Here is a 17,508-nt window from a genome sequence, read left to right as displayed (position 1 = left end):
AAACACTTTAGGTGGGTGAGAATGTACACAGGCTTTCAACTTTCTCAGCCTTATCTTATATGTAACGGTTCCACTACTCAGCCAGGAATAATGTGATCTAAGGCAGGTCATTGTGCTTTTGCAGCAGCCGGGATGTGTGAGTTTGTTAGAGGAGCCAAATTCCTCTTTACATGCCAGCTGCATGTAGAGAAAAAGTACCCTGACAGAGACCTTGGGGCCATTCCTTTAGCTCTGCTTCTAAGACGCCTGCTTCTCCTGCCAGCACTCTTGCTGCCATCATATTGAGAATAATGTCTGTGGTGTGGAGCCTTCTCTCTCTGAGTAGAGCTTCCCACAAGATTTAGAGAATTCAGGGAGGCAAGAGAAGCCTCCACACATCAAGAAGGCTTCCTGATGCAGGCATTATTCTCAATACAACAATGGCAATGGTGAGGAGAGAAGATTTAGCATGTTTTTGGAGGGTGAAGCTAAATGTTCACTCAAGGGTCCATTTCAACATGCCTTCCTTGCATGTGTGAGTAATGTGTAGAGAGCTTAAAACCAAGAAGGAAATAAAGGAACTGAAGTGGCTTGCTTTGCCCACCTTTGCCTCTGGCCTCACCCACCACAGGCACGTGGCCCCTAGAAGACTGTCTATATGGACTGAGAGAGTTTCCCCTCATAAGAATCCCTATTCTAGTGGAAACTGTTGATGGAATTTGTGTGAATTCTTTGCAGGTTGAATTTTGACCAACCACAACGCGTGGCTATACATACATCCTTTTAATAGCACAAGAAGTTGCATTACTGGGATCAGGAAGGTGAAAACAGGTGTTTTTAAAGTATGATAAAGCTTTGATGGGTGATAATAAAAAATTACACTTCTTAATTTTGATTCCTCTGTTAAACATAGCAAACTACTTTGAAGGGTACTATTTTCTATTGCATGAGCAGATAACAAATATGACAAATGGCGACATTTTGAGTGATCTCATTTAGCAGACTCTGTTTCTTTGTTTCCAGCCACATTGAACAGGTTAAGGCACATATGTTGGCTCTGGGCTGATGATAATGGAAACCCGAGCTCTGTTAATTCCCAACTGATGTAAACCCACGCCGTTCTCATTGAAAGGAACAAAGAGTCTTGTGGAATCTGAAAGTCTAACAAACTCTGCTATGGCATGAACTTTGTAGAATGGAGTCCATTGGGGTCACAGCTAAAGGACTTGCTCTGAGTATTCACTCAACCCACTCTTCTTCGCTGGTGTCATGCACTGGTATCAGGCACCAAACCTGACTCAAGAATTTGAAGGAAAGCATCTGGAAATGAAGTCCTTGGTGGGATGCCCTCAGCACTGACCAATCCCCCTGCCTACCAACACTTGAGCTGCCTGGTAATGACGTTGCTGCAGTCATTCACCTCCTCATGCTCCCTTGTCTGCTTACTTGCAAGTGGTGGTGTCTTGGTGGGGCAAGAGTTGAGCCACCATTTTACCTCTGAAGGTCACATGATAGGTGTCATATTTTATATCCAACAGCACAGGAAGTGTTAATTTGTTTATTAGTGTTGCCCCTTAGGTGAACCTGCACTAGAGATAGGGGAGAAATTTGATTCAGTCCACAGTTAAAGGGGAGTTTACCCAATTTGCTTTTTCCAAAACAAGATGCAAACAAAAAGGCAGCTATCCTTAACACTTATCTGAATTTTGCAATGCAGTTCCCCAGCCGAGTAGTCAGATTTTAAATAACAATCTGATGTGGAAATGTGGAGAACTGAATTTAAGAAATGAGAAACTGACAGAAACTGGAAATGACACTTTCCCATCACTAGCCTGTACTCAGTCACAAGTGCATGGGAGAAGGCAGCGCTGATGTGAAGGCCCCAAGGGGTAGTGAGTGATAGTGGTCGAAGACTAGGTGCCAGTTCAGGTGAGCCCTTAAGACTCATGTGGGTCCTGGCAAACACCCAGTATGCTGGGTCTGTGAGGCACCTTGCGTTAGTATAGAATGAGTTAGAAATAGTTCCTTTTCAGCCCTGGCCCTGGTCTGGTGGAATGCTCTGTCGCAAGAGACTAGGGCCCTGCGGGATTTGACATCTTTCCACAGGGCCTGCAAGACGAAGCTGTTCTGCCAGGCCTTTGGTCTGGGCCCAGTCTGACCCCCTTCTTGCTATGGGATCCTGTATGTAAGTGGCCTCCTTGGCTCTCTCTATCCACTCCTATGGGACCAGCAAGTGGACAGGCTTCATGAACTTTTAATTCCTTACCCCTGCGGTCATGATTCGTGGGTTCCCACTTAATTTTATTTTGATTTTAAATGTGATTCAAATTGTATTTTAAACTAATCGTTTGATTTTGTGTTTTTAATGTATTGTATATTTGGTGTTAGCTGCCCTGAGCTCAGGCTCAGCCGGGGAGGGTGGAGTGTAAATAAAAGTTATTTAATTTATTTATTTATTTATTGTTTGTTTGTTTGTTTGTTTGTTTGTTTGTTTGTTTGTTTATTTATTTATTTATTTATTTATTTATTTATTTATTATTAGTCAGAGGATCCTTTCTGATTCTGTTTCTAAAGGGAGGGAATAGCAACTGAGCAAGAGAATAAAAGGGAAGTAAAACAGCCCAGCAGTATCAATTTTCTCCACCTATCTGCCTGTTCAAGGAAAAAATGTTGGCTCGTGAGGGGAGGATGCATGAGCCGCAGCTGGTAACAAAGAGAGGGCTTCTTTGGCCATGAGTAGTTGCCAGAGCTGATAGCTGTTGCACGGCATGGAGGTTTTTGTATGTGTGGGGCCTTGTTTAGATGATTGTATGTGGGCCAGATCTCTGCACTGTGTCACAGCTGAAGAGAGAACAAAGGGTGGACATTTTCTTTCTCAGCAGATGGCACACAATAGGAAAGAACACACCTGGTCTATGCAACACAGCCTAGCCATTCAACAGAGGGTCTTTAGAGACCCTGAAAGACTCATACAATGTTTAATGCATGGTCTTAAAGTCTTTGTTGTCATAGGTAGTTTCGTCCTGAGACTTCCTGACTGAGGCTTCCTGTTCCGCATAGTTGCCTATCAATAATTGGCACATTTTCTGCGTATCTCTTATGACTTGTTGTGTAATCTGGTGTTTAAAAGGGGTAATCCGACTACTATTTATTTACTCCCAGCTACATGATTTGGGAAGGGGAACCTTTCCAGACATTGTTAAGACTATCCAAGACCATTGACCAATGCAGACTAGGGATGAAGGGAGTTGGAGTCCTACAACATTGGAGACCACAGATTCTCTATCCCTGGTTTATCCAATGGAGATTAATCTCTGTGTCAGGCAGCCTTAACAGGATGGGCATTTTCAACCTGCCAAAGTATGATACCACTATAGTTACACTGTCATGTTACTGGCATGATTATATCTATTCAACCGGAGTCTGAAAATATCTAATTCAAATGCATCAGATTTGCCTTAAACATTTAAGGCTTTCACTAGAGGAAATCGTGGGCTCCTTAAATTCAGTGGGACTGAAAAAACAACATTACAGGGTGCACGTGATTGCATTCAACTATGATCACTACTAAACCCTGTGAACATGGGTCTTTAGGAGCAGTGTGACTATTAAAGGAAACAGATATATTGTGGTACAGAGAATCAGGCAGCTTAGCTTGCAAATATATGTCTGCCTTAAGATTCTCTAATAATTAGATAGGAACTGCTGTAGGCTTTACAGTTTGAGATAGGGCAAGTCTGGTTTGCAAGACTTCCCAGGAGTAAAATCCATAAACAAAATGATTTTATTTAGAGAACTGTTTCATTAAATGCAACTATTAATTGCTGTGAAAATTGGGGAAGTGTGCAAATATTTATGACATGGCAAGCTGAAAATACAAATACGAGCAAGCAAGGATGTTCATGGCTCAATGCAGAAGCTCAGCAAGGCTGTACAGTAAGGCGTTTTAGGCTTTGCACAGCTACAAGGATAATTCACGATGAATTATTGATCCAATGAATGTTGCCTTTTTTTTTTGTCCTGTAAGCAAATTGCCTGCAATAAGCATGTGAAATTTTCAAGTGAATTAATTATGGACTAGAACAAGTCTCTATTATGGACCCGATTGACCAGTGCCCATAAAACAGTGTTAAGCCCTTGTTTGAGTTTGTTTTGGAGTGAATATGACTGAGCTAATTCCAGTGTAATATGGATCAAGCCAGGTTAACACCATTCACCATCTTCGTATTCACTTTCTTGTCTTCTTCTTTCCCCCCCAATATTTGCATCATCAAAGACAGGATGATATTTTGAGGGTAATTAGTGGAGAGAAATCAATCAATAGGCTAAGTGGCACAGATAAATTATTAGCTCATGGTGGGGAAATATCCTACATTGCAGCCCTCTGCATGACTATTCAGAGATAAGTCCCTTTCATTTCAGGGAGGCTTTCTTGTAGGCAATTGTATACCTGAGAGTAAGCCCCATTGAACATAGTGGGTATTACTTCTGAGTTAACGTATAGGGTGTTGCACTGTAAATGTAATATTGAACTCCAGACATGCATCGGCATGGCGCCATTGTTATAAGCAATCAATTCCTTTATACAAGTGGCAGCTCTGATTAAAAATCCACAGTTATAACCTGCAGTTAACAAACAGATTAAACATATTGACAAATCAGTTTCAGCCGACTATTAAGTCATAAAAGAAATACGTTTGACTGGAGTTGCAGGGCTAGCAATACCTCATCAGTAGAAGATGCTACTATAACTAGTTATACTGTGCTAATGTAACCTACTGTGTTTGTAGTCAAAGGAGGGAAAGCAGATTCACAGGATTTTTTATTTCTCCAGATTTTTATTTTTTTATTTTGCTGTTCTAATGTGGTCATATTACCCACAATGGTTCACAACAATTAAAATATCACAATCCATTATAAAACAATGGTAAAAACAGGACTGGCAGATTAAAAAGCCTGAAACATCAAGACAAAAGCTGGCCAGAAAACGAAAGTTTCCCTCTGCGAAGCCTCCGCAATTATTTGTGCAGTTTCTAAATCCAGAATGTAACCATTAGGAGATAAAGGGAGAACAAGATGCTCACGTATATTGTCCCGTAAAAAGTCTGCTTTTCAGACTGTTCCTGGAAAACATTCTCAAATTCAGGGGTTTAATTTATAGTTGCCAACTGAGCAAGCATTCCTGGCTTTTCTTGCTAGATGGCGCTGCTTTCTAACAAAAGTTAGTTTCGAGATTGCCTTGTGTGGTAAAAGCTCTGTACGCCAAGGCCACTGCCAAAGAAGAAAGAATTTAAGTTAGATCAGCTTAAATACTAACACTAAGTTATTGGGGTTGTTATTATTTAGTTGAATTGCTGTCCTGCTCCTCAAGACCTGGGGTATCAAAATACTTAAAGCTGACCCTAATAACAGAGAGCGATCTCTACCAGAATTAAACATCTTGAAAGTGCCCCTGATCTCAGTTGGAGTGATTTATGCCCATCTCTCTCTCTCCACACACACACACACACACACAATTCTAACCAATGAGGTGTAAAAGTGGCCAGCTTGTTCTCGTAATAACCAATTATATTAAAATTATCCTCTGCTTGCTTAACCAGCTCTGTTGACGCCCAGCCCAAATATTCAAGTTCATTGTTTGGTGGACCTTTCGGGGCAGCGAGTCCCTCAGTGATTGGGAACTGAATACACTTTGCTTTGAATGTTTGTATGTATGTTTTGTATGTTTCCTGGCTCTTGAATGGTATAGCCAGTTCTCTCCCCCCCCCCCCAAAAATGTTTAGAGGTACTCTCATTTTCCTACTCATATTGAAATATTGTCCCTCAATGAGGCCAAACTTAGATTCACAAATGCTTAGGGGTATGTGTACCCCTGCTCCCCCCCAAAAAAACCACTAGGTATAGCCAAGAGTGCTCTCTTGTGTGTGTGTGTTTTATGCAGGGGCGGCACCAGAGAGGGGCAGCGGCAGCCCCACCTGACCCCCCCACCTGGTTATTTTTCTTTCAGAACTCAACATGTGGGGCACAACTCGACCACCTAGAAATATACTCTGCCTCTTCTTTGCTCTCTTCTCTTCCCCCGATTCATTTCCCCCTGGTGTCACTATTGGTTTTATAGAAGCGATGGTTTCAGGTAGGGAGATGGATGCTGAGGTGAACTCTGGCGCGTCATAGAAACTAAGAGCACAAAAGACTTATGGCAAAAACCAAAACACAAAACTCCCCGCTGCAAACTTGACAAAACTGAGATAGGAGAAATGTGGCCTTCCTTGTTCCTTCTCTTGCTGGAATTCTCACACATGTTGTGGAATAAAGCGATCAACTCTGTCTTCATGTTTATTGATTTCTGCAAGTTTCCCTGCGTGAAAGTACTTCTTTGATGAATTGCAAAACTGGACAGGTTTCTTATGATACACACACACACACACACACACACACACAGTAGTAATAGTAGTAAATGTTTGGATAACACTCTCAAGAGTTCAAAGCACTTAATATGCATTCACTGTTCAGCCAGATGCATGTTATCTGCTGGTTTTCATTCACACATATAAGCGTAAGCCAAGTCTGACTTCCTTTGTCATCTTACACTGACTTCTAAGCTCCTTGTTTTTGACATGTTTTGGGTTTCTTTACCAAACATCTACCAGGAGTGTCATAAGCAAAATAGCAGATGGCATGGTGGGGCCGCTTTGCTCACCTGACTTCCCTTCAGCTAAGTTGCTGCTCCGTACCAGGATGGGAAGGGCAAGGCAGCAGCAAGGTTGGCACAGTGCTACCGTGCTGGCAGGAGCACCGGATTGGCTTGCTGCCACCTTGCCCTTCCCTCTCTCCATCCTAGTATGCAGCCGAGACAGCTGGAGGAACGTCAGGTGTGTGATGTAGCTCCACCATGCCACTCACTAATGCAAACGTAATACCCTTGACCTTCATCAATAGGGGGGTTGCTCTTGTTTTACTTGAACAGGATGTAAAGGGTTGTAGAATCCTAGAATTGCAAATCTGGAAGGCACCCTGAGGGTCATCTAGTTCAACCCAATGGAATGCAGGAATCTCAACTAGATCATCCATGACTAATGGCCATCCAGCCTCTGCTAAAAAACTTCCAAGGAAGGAGAGTCCATCACCTCTTGTGGGAGTCTGTTACGCTGTCAAACAGCTCTTCCTGTCATCATGTTCTTCCTGATGTTTTTTATATATATTCAATATCTTTTGTAAAAGGAAATCTATTCTGAATACCAAATTCCTCTTTGGTCAATGGGACAACTCTTTATTGTTTTGCAAGCCATTTGATGCCTTTTAAGGTCTGCAAATGGGTCATGTGGCTCTGTTGCCATTCTTCTAATCTAATGCGCCGCCTTCCAGATTTGTGAATCTCTGCATTTGATCTCCACAAGAAGTGTAATGTTTGCATTGTTTTCATGTCATTGCACTTCCCCAGAAACAAACTTTTTATTTTTATTTTTAAGCCAGGCTTTGGGGTTGTGTGTGTTTCCCCTCACAGCTTTCCTTGCACCCCCTGACCTTGTGTTTATTTGTGTAGAATGTTTGCACAACCACTGCTGGGGGCTGCAACCCCATCTTCAAATGTTCATTGAAAGGATGAAAAATGTGCCTTCTTTCCCCTATCGGTAAACAAATGGAGGGTAATGCAAGGAAATGTTTTGACCCAGTGGTTATTTCCATGGAATAGATGGCATAGGCAGTTTCATGATAATAATCTCAGTTTGGAAACATTGACTATTCAGTGGTTCTCAACCTCGGGTCCCCAGATGTTTTTGGCCTACAACTCCCATGATCCCTAGCTCACAGGACCAGTGGTCAGGGATGATGGGAGTTGTAGGCCAAAAACATCTGGGGACCCAAGGCTGAGAAAGGCTGACTGGTCAGTGGAAACATCCCCCTCTTCCAAAGTTATCACAGAGCAAGTTTAGCATCCTCCTGTTATATTAGTCAGCCACTAGTTCCTGAATCATCAGTCTCTGGCTTCATGGCCCTTTCTAATAGGAAAGGAGAGATTACGTAGAGGAGGGTAGTTCATTTGATTTGTAATCGGCCACCCTATCATGGTTTTGTTTCATTTCACTTTTTTTGGAGGGTGGGGGTTCAATGGAGAGGAAAGCAATTGCAAGGAAAAGGAGCAAGCAAGCTCAAGGGCTGCACAGACAGCAGTAACCAAAAGTCTCTATTTTCCTTTCTGTCTTTTCTTCTGTGACCAAGATGCCCGAGTGCTGCTAGTGTGCTGACTTCTTCCTTGAAAGGGCAGCAAGGGAGCGGGGGGGGGGGGGGAGGAAGAGATTAAGGTCATCAAGATAATACAAAGAATATTCAAACTGGAAGCAGAGTTTTGTGGGGGATATATAGAAGGTCTGTTTTTCCAATAGTATAAGTCATCAGGCTACAGGAGGATGTAATTTGCAGATTAGGGAAATGAACAAAGAGGATAAAATTAATTTTATAACAGGGAGGAAGAAAGTTCGTTTGAAGGGAACGAAGTAAAAAATGGATGGGAAAGCTCCCATAAAAGGGTTCTGGTTGATACAATCTGACGGCAGATTTAAAGTAAGCTGGACATATCAGCAAATAAAAAGAAGTATTCTTCTCTCCCTCTTTATCCTTGTGGTATAAGCTGGTGCGTCTCCAAAGTTTGATAGTCCCGGCAGTCAGTTCCCAGAGTGTGGGTGGAGATGGCGCAGAGGAAGGGACAGGAATGTCAGGCGCTGGGGCAGGGCCAGTCCTTTCCTCTCTGCATGGAGGAGGCAGGCCTCACTCTATCAGTCTGTAAATCCTGCAAGGGAGAAAGAACAACCCTTTTAAAAAGCCTCAAATCCTGTCTAGAGTAGTCATTAAGCTCAGTTATTTTCTACTACCTTTCTCTGGCTTCCAAAGTCAGGCACCCAGCACCTGATAAACATCATTGCTCACATTGTAAGACAACATATTTTGGAAGGACCCAGATGCACTTTGGCTGCACACATACTGTGTATTTAAAGTACATTTCCTCCCTACAAAAACCTGGAAACTGTAGTTTTAAAGGGTGCTGGGAATCGTAGCTCTGTGAGGGGGGGTACACTACAGTTCCCAGGATTCTTGGGGGGAAGCCATGTGTTTTTAATGTATGGTGTGTATGCAGCCTTTGAACGTCTTGTGACTTTTTCTGGAATCTGTTTGCATTGTCACTCCAACATAGCCACTCTCTGTGAAACGATCATAAGGGTATAATCAGGGTTCATGCCTTTACCTAGTCATATTTTCTGTAGATAGAAATATCAGTCTTGTAGTCTTTTCTTGCAGGGCTGATGCTCTAATCCAGGGAGGATAACGTTTGGCCCTCCAGATGTTGCTGAGTGGTATCTCCCATCTTCTCCAGCGGTTGGCCATGATGGCTGGAGCTGACAGGAGGCAGAGTCCAATTGCACTCTGGATGACTACAGACTCCTCACCCCTGTTGTTATTTTGTAGTGCAATATCTATGCATGTCTATTCAGAAGTAGACTTAGTCTAGGCCCACGCAAGTGAGTATAAGATTGCAGCCTTCCTTGTCCCTTTCTTTACCTTTCCCAACTTTCTTTGTAAGGAGAACCAACCAGAACAGATCAGGTTCTGAGAACTGACTTTCTGACTGTTTCCAAGATGTAAGTTCCTGGCTGTTTGCATGCAGAAGCAGCCCTTAGAGTATTTATACAATCAAACACCCCCACTAGTAACGGCTGCAAGGCTGGAATGTTTAAAATTTATACACTGCACACAGATGTTAGCATCCGTGGAAACTGGTATTACAACTCCTGCTTTGGAGCCTGGGGTACTAATAATCAAAATATGCCAAATCTTGTGGAAGTTGTTGGGAAAGGGACAAGTATTTATTAGAAAAGGAGAAAGAAAGGAGAAAGAAACCTATATGTTAGTCATTCAGGGGAGAACTACAAAAAACCAAAGGAAGTTGCTTGGCTGGTCAACTGTTCCGGGTGCAGTAGCCAACGTGGTGCCCTCCATATGTTGTTGGATGACAACTCTCATCAGTCCCAGCAACCATGGCCAAAGGCAAAAGAAGAGTCGTGCTGGATCACGCCAATGACTAGTCCAGCATCTCTTCTTACTGTGGCCAATCAGATGCCTTTTGGGAAGCCCACAAGTAGTACCTGAGCACAACTTCACCCTGCCCATCTGTGATCCCCATCAACTGATGCTCAGAGGTGTTCTGTCTCTGACCATGAAGGCAGAACGTAGCCCTCGTGGCCAGTCACCATTGATAGCCTTATCCTCTGTTAACTTATCAAAACTACTTTTGAAGCTATCTAACTTGGTGGTCGCCGCTACCTCTCGTGAGAGCAGGTTCCGTAGTTTAAGTACACACAGAGTGAAGAATGTGCAAAAGGAACAATTGCATGCAATGACCAGAAACCTACACAGTACTAGTCTCTACCTCTGTAGCTGGAGGCAGCCATGCTTCTGAATATCAGTTGCTAGAAACCACTAGAGGGGAGAGTTCTCTTGTGCTCGAATTCCGTTTGCAGGTTTTCCATAGGTCAGCCACTGTGAGAAGAGGATGCTGGACTAGATGGGTCATGGACCTGATACAAAAGGGCTCTTACATTCTTATGGAACTGTTTTCTTCCATACAGGGTAAAAAGGTAAAGGACCACTGGATGGTTAAGTTCAGTCAAAGGTGATTATGGGGTTGTGGCACTCATCTCGCTTCACGTTGAGGGAGCCAGTGTTTGTCTGCAGGCAGAATTCTGGGTCATGTGGCCAGCATGACTAAACCACTTCTGGCACAAAAGAACACCGTGACGGAAACCAGAGCACACGGAAATGCCGTTTACCTTCTCGCCGCAATGGTACCTATTTATCTACTTGCACTGGCATGCTTTAGAATTGCTATGTTGGCAGGAGCTGGGGCAGAGCAATGGGAGCTCACCCCGTCGCGAGGATTTGAACTGCCTTCTGACCGGCAAGCCCAGTTGTTACCTTTGTTCCATACAACTGATGTACAAAAGAAAAATTCTTATTTTATTTTTTTAAGAAATCTAATCCTAATCTAATAAATCTCCTTTACATAAAGTGGAATAAATAGGATAGCTTAGATAGAGCAGAATATATAGAATAACACTTCCATTCTGCCAGTGTAAGTTAAAGGTTCACATACTCAGTACACCATGAGTAAATTAACCTAGTACAAGTCGTTACTTTACCTATTTTGGATCGCCATGCTGGCATTTCTTTTTCCAAGATGTAAAAAATTTCATTTTTTTATTGAAAAAACCCCCGCCTTGCTGATGTTTGCTTGCACATTTATGCAGTAATGCCATGGAGCGGGTGTGCTTCATTTAAATAAATACTTTACCAAACCTCTATTTTTCCACTTTATTTAACATCAGTTCATGTTGCATTAAATTCTCCTGAACTGAACTGTAGCTTGTGTATTACCCTGCTGAAGATTTTTATGCAAAGGAGGGGATAACCCCATTTCCATGCTAAAGTTGCCTTAGCATCCCAGATGAATTGATCTCGCATACCAGTGTTATACACATGACAGAGCAGAGTTTGCAGGAGCTGAGTCAGTCTTGTTGTGTGCCTCCGGTCAATCTGTGCTTTCTTTAACATGAATAACATTTGAAATCTTCAAAGATTGTAGAGTTTCCACCACTGAGAGATTATCTTTGAAGATGTCAAACACTAGGTTAGACAGGCTAGTTTCTGAGAAAACCATTGGCTCTGCTTTCTCTTAGAGAAGAGGGGCCATGGATGCTGGTTTACTTTTGTATTGGATTTCAATACAGTGGTGCCTCGCAAGACGAAATTAATTCGTTCTGCGAGTTTTTTCGTTGTACGAGTTTTTTCGTCTTGTGAAGCACCACTGCATTTAAACACTGACAACGGCGGGGAGGGGCAGGGAGAAGCAGGACAGCTGCCGCAGCCGGTACTTCAGACTCACCCGCGCGTTGTGGCCACCGTGCGATGCGGCTGCTGGAGGGCGGCGGGGCTCAGGAGCGCGACTCCAGGGAGAGAGAGGCGCTGGCGGCAACGGCTCTCTGAGGGGAGCGCACGAGGGGGGTGGGCAGCGGCGCGAGGCACTAACCGTCAGCCGGAAGGTGGGAGGGAGCCAGAGGAGCGGGGAAGCGAGCGTGCGTGCGTGCAGTGACCGTCGCCATGACACGAGAGGCAGGGCTGTTTCGTCTAGCGAAGCAAGCCCTTAGGAAAATCCGTCTTGCGAAGCACCTCAGAAAATGAAAAACCCTTTCGTCTTGTGAGTTTTTCGTCTTCCGAGGCATTCGTCTTGCGGGGTACCACTGTACAACTAATGTTCCCTCCATGCTCCTACCACAGGCTTGCCATTTTATCATGTGGCTGGCCTGGCCTGGCCTGGCAACAGCACCTGGTATGCTTAGGCAAATACCAGGTTGACAGGGGCTGACACTCCTTGCAGACATCCTTCCTTTTAAAACTGTTCTCTCTTTACCTAGAACAGTGTAATACAAATGGAAACAATTGCTGTAGCTTCCAACCACCCTCATTTTCCCAGAATGCATCTTGGCCCTCCTTTGGTTTGCAGCATACCCAGCACACTAGTACAAAAGTTAGGAAGAAAGAAAGACAAGAAGGCCCCAGGGTGGCACAGTGGCCACCTTGGACCTTGCCCTGGCCCTCCTCAACCCTGGCACCCCCTCTGTGCCTGCCACATAATATCTGGAGAATATAGACACTACAAAATGAGGGTTGGAGTAAGTACACTCACTAAATTTGGTAGATGCTTTGACACCAAACTCATCTGGTTTGAGGGTTTGCCTGTGAGTATTTGAGAACTGGACTTTGTGGGTCAGAGCTTACTTTTATAACAAGTCTCTATTGTATAGAGACTCAAGAGCACTTACATTTTGTGTGATGTCCACTGTTCCCGGAGTCCACAGTTTGTGGGGCCACAGCAGCCATTGCAGCTTCAGCCCAACCATTCCTGCTTTCCATAAAGATTGGCTTGAAACGAGGCAGGTGTAACTGCTACTGTTCTTTCTCACTTTGGGAAGGAGAAGGCAGCTAGCAGGCTGAGGCAGGTCTAATAACTGCCTGCCATGGTTTGGCAAATCCTGATCATGTGCTGTTTTACGTCGATTACATTTGTCATGGTTCATCTCAGTTGTAACGCCTGTCGGTCAATTATACAAGTTTGGCTGGCTAAAAACCCACAAACTAAAGATGGGATGAACTCCATTCCATCCCAATTTGACAGAGTTTATGAAACTATCATTCTGGTACAGATCATTTGTAACCTGGGAATGCAACAAACATTTGTATAACATAGATGCACGGGTTGTATGTGTATGGGTGTATGTGTCTACTCCGTGGCAAATCTGGCTTTTCTTTTGTTTTGATTTATACAGGAATTTGTATCTCACCTTTCTAGTGCTTGAGAGCAGTGCTTTTTTTCTGGGGATACCCAAGTGTACACAGTACCAGCACATTTTTTCTAGAAGAAAAGCACTGGTTAGAAGTATGGCACTTAATGTAACAACTTCATGGCGACCGACACATATTTTTTTCTAGAAGAAAAGCACTGCTTAGGAGTCACACAGGGTTGCTAACAACCACTACAAAATACAATACTTTCCAAAAATACACTACTGTATTTTTCGCTCTATAGTACGCACGCACTTTCCCCCCTCTAAAAATGAAGGGGAAATGTGTGTGCGTCCTATGGAGCGAATGCAGGCTTTCGCTGAAGCCTGGAGAGTGAGAGGGGTCGGAAGCTATCCCCAGGAAGCTATCCCCAGGTTTGCGGATAGCAGCCTGCATCCTGAAGCCCCCCCAAAAATATTTTTTTTCCTCTATTTCCCTCCCAAAAAAGACTAGGTGTGCCCTATGGTCCGGTGCGCCCTATAGAGTGAAAAATATGGTATATTAAGAACAGAAACTGGTGCAGCAGATTCAAGCAGGCACGGGACAAAACCAGTTCTCTGTTTACTAAATCAGAAGCCCGTCTAAACTTTCAGGACAGGTGTAATATGATGCATTTACTACAGTGGTACCTAGGGTTAAGTACTTAATTTGTTCCGGAGTTCTGTTCTTAACCTGAAGCACCACTTTAGCTAATGGGGCCTCCCACTGCTTCCATGCCACCGGAGCACGATTTCTCTTCTCATCCTGAAGCAAAGTTCTTAACCCGAGGCACTATTTCTGCGTTAGAGGAGTCTGTAACCTGAAGCGTATGTAACCTGAAGCATATGTAACCTGAGGTACCACTGTATTTACTATTGCATTTGGACCCAACACAGTTTCAAGGTAGCGCCAGTGTACCTTGTATTGTGATAATCCCGTCAGATGGCTAATTATGGCATGTGTCATAGTGGATGGGCCTGACCTCATCAGGAATGGATGCAGTTGGCATACCAGCCTAAGCTGGACAAAAGCACTCCCAGATGCAGCTGCCACCTGAGCATCCACGGTAGATTTCAGCACCAGGGACAAGAAAGGTACGCAGACCCTGAATTCTAAATTTTATTGCATAATTGGTCTGAATAATAGAAATGCTTGTGCGTAGCATATCAATAACAAGGGTTTATTTGAGGGAGGGAGGGAGGGAGAGAGAAGGGTTCTGAATACTTTGCTTTATTGAAAACTTCCACCAATGCTTCTGTTGCTTTAGTTAATCAAATTCTTCTATTGCTGCAGTGGGAGTTTAACGCATTCTTGTAACTTCCTGTCTTAGTCCCAAAGGTTTAAACATTATTTCATAATTAGCCTTTACAGTTATGCTATATGTTCAGAAAGGAGGGGAGAAAGGAGGAAAGTAGCTTCCTTTCCCCTCCTTCTTTTTTCTTTTTACAGGTAGAATGATTGTTTCTATCTGGGGATTAAAAAAGAAAAAAGAAATGTGTGCCTGTATGTCAGAGAGAAAGAGCAAGAGTTGATCTGCTCATTTATTTATTTTTTAATAAAAAAAAGTTCTTCTTCCGTTAACACAAGAAACTCCAGCTCGTGAGTATTGGTGGGATCCTATTTGGGCACATGCTAGGCTGAAGATAGAAAATGCCATATGAGACTAGCTAGGGGCAAGAAGAAGAAGAAGAAGAAGAAGAAGAAGAAGAAGAAGAAGAAGAAGAAGAAGAAGAAGAGTTTGGATTTGATATCCCGCCTTTCACTCCCTTTAAGGAGTCTCAAAGCAGCTAACATTCTCCTTTCCCCTCCTCCCCCACAACAAACACTCTGTGAGGTGAGTGGGGCTGAGAGACTTCAGAGAAGTGTGACTGGCCCAAGGTCACCCAGCAGCTGCATGTGGAGGAGCGGGGACGTGAACCCGGTTCCCCAGATTACGAGACTACCGCTCTTAACCACTACACCACACTGGCAAGATGCTCCTGTTCATGGCTGGCTCATTCAAAGCATAACCCAGCCCTGAGGATCCTTCTACAGCAGCAGCAGCAGCATAAGGGGCGGGGCCAGAAAGAGTGAAAGCAAGGCCCTCTTGGTGTCCGCAGGGCTGCGCTCACTGGGATGGAGATGGGTGAGGTCACAACAAGGTAGGGGGAGTTCTGTATTGGTTTCCTATTGTTTCTGCAAAAAGTGAGTTGTGCAGCCACCTGGTGTGGTCAGACAAACTGCATCTCTCCCACTCTCACTCATTTTATATATATAATAGGGTACAGGCAACAACACATTGAGCATATCACCATTTTGTACAAATAGACTAATTGAAATTAACACTGCCAAATCCGTCATTGACAGGATAAAATCTGGCAAAAATGTGCATTTTTCACTTTTTAAAAATTCAGGCTTTGTATGAGTGTGTGTTTAAAGTTGTTTTGGTTTTAATGTATTTTTTAAAGCATTAAAAAAAACCTTTCAAAAATTGGAGCAAAGTTAGTCTGGGATAATTTTCCAGCAACCTTTTGAAAAGAAAATATAATTATAGAAGAATACAGGATTCCCTGTGTGTGAGCATGTGTTTGTGTGTTACAGTTTCGGCAAATAGTAAAAATGTAGACTTGCCTTACAATAGCCCTACTAGGAGCCCATTTCCCAAATGTTTTGCTTAGAAGGAAGTTATCTGCTTTGGCTCAGCCTATAGCCGAAGTCTTTGTAGGAACATTTTCTGAGGGGCAAGAAAGAACATGGGAATCAAATGGTTAATTTCTGCCTTCGGCACCAGGAAAAAAGAAAATACATGCAAGCAAGGAAAAATATTAGTCTATGTCTTTTGAAAGCCTCTGAAAAGATTTGTCTGAAGCGTGTATTTTAATGGGAGCCATACAGGTGTTTTCTGAGCTGTGGAGCGCCTGCGAGCAGGGCCTGGGGGCAAACCCAGGAATATGGTATAATGTAACAAGAAACCTTCCTCCACCACTCTGCATGCTTCAGTAGGAAAATGCAAATCAACTCATTTCCTCTTTTGAGGAGGACTTTAGATAAGGGGTCCTGGGGCAAAGTAACCCCTTGCGCATTCCTTCTTCCATCAGCCATTCTCCTGCTTTGCCTAGAATGTGCTGTGGGGGTAACAGCAGGCACTGAGATGAGGGAGCAGATGCATACTAATGAGCTGGGGGTATAAGAAAGAAGAGCCGTGTGTGTGTGTGTGTGTGTGTGTGTATACGCACACATGCCTATGTGTGTAAAAGGGGAGCTGCTCTTTTTTTTTGCCAATTCTAAGCATGTTCAGAATCAGGTTGTCCAAAAGATTTGTTAGAAGCCAATTGTGCAATGCTCTCACTCACTGACAGTATCCCTGCTTGCGCACATTGAATTAATCTCAACTGAAAATCGCTGCAACCTGAAAATAAGTCATCTTGCTCCCCTACCTCTGTGAAAAACGCAACAGACCCCTGTACTGCTAAAGAGGCATGGTTATCACTGAGTCACTTTCTGCTTCCTGATTCATTCCGCCCCCATTTTGTTGTTTTATTTTATTTCATGCGAGGTTAGAATACTGTGTTTTGTTTTTCCATTTGTCTGGAAAGGCAAAATACAGTGGGACCTCGGGTTACATGCACTTCAGGTTACATGCGCTTCAGGTTACAGACTTCGCTAACCCAGAAATAGTACCTCGGGTTAAGAACTTTGCTTCAGGATGAGAACAGAAATTGTGTTCCGGTGGCGCGGCGGCAGCAGGAGGCCCCATTAGCTAAAGTGGTGCTTCAGGGTAAGAACAGTTTCAGGTTAAGTACAGACCTCCGGAACGAATTAAGTACTTAACCCGAGGTACCACTGTACTCCCATATTCATATTAAGCCTTTTAGTGGTGGTTTAGTGACAATAATCAATGCTAGTCATCATTAAGGTAAAGGTAAAGGTACCCCTGCCCGTACGGGCCAGTCTTGACAGACTCTAGGGTTGTGCGCCCATCTCACTCAAAGAGGCCAAGGGCCAGCGCTGTCCGAAGACACTTCCAGGTCACGTGGCCAGCATGACATCGCTGCTCTGGCGAGCCAGAGCCGCACACGGAAACACCGTTTACCTTCCCGCTAGTAAGCGGTCCCTATTTATCTACTTGCACCCGAGAGTGCTTTCGAACTGCTAGGTTGGCAGGCGCTGGGACCGAAC

The 17,508-nt window shown here is 43.7% G+C and overlaps 1 protein-coding gene across 2 annotated transcripts in view; it reads left to right on the top strand.

Moving 5' to 3' along the window:
* LOC310669703 (uncharacterized protein) overlaps nucleotides 1-17,508 on the top strand; it is a 154,351-nt gene that overhangs the window by 49,662 nt on the left and 87,181 nt on the right. Inside the window, exon 1 of one of the 2 annotated variants that reach the window (XR_014507282.1) lies at nucleotides 14,381-14,444. The exons of the other annotated variant lie outside the window; for it this stretch is intronic. The gene's annotated coding sequence lies outside the window, so the exon portion shown is untranslated. Of the gene's footprint in view, nucleotides 1-14,380; nucleotides 14,445-17,508 lie in introns of those variants that run through there. 2 annotated transcript variants of the gene reach the window in all.

The sequence above is a fragment of the Podarcis tiliguerta genome (genome assembly GCF_965153285.1).
Source record: "Podarcis tiliguerta genome assembly, chromosome: 2".
Taxonomy (NCBI): Eukaryota; Metazoa; Chordata; class Lepidosauria; order Squamata; family Lacertidae; genus Podarcis; species Podarcis tiliguerta.
This window is presented reverse-complemented; position numbering and strand designations above follow the sequence as displayed.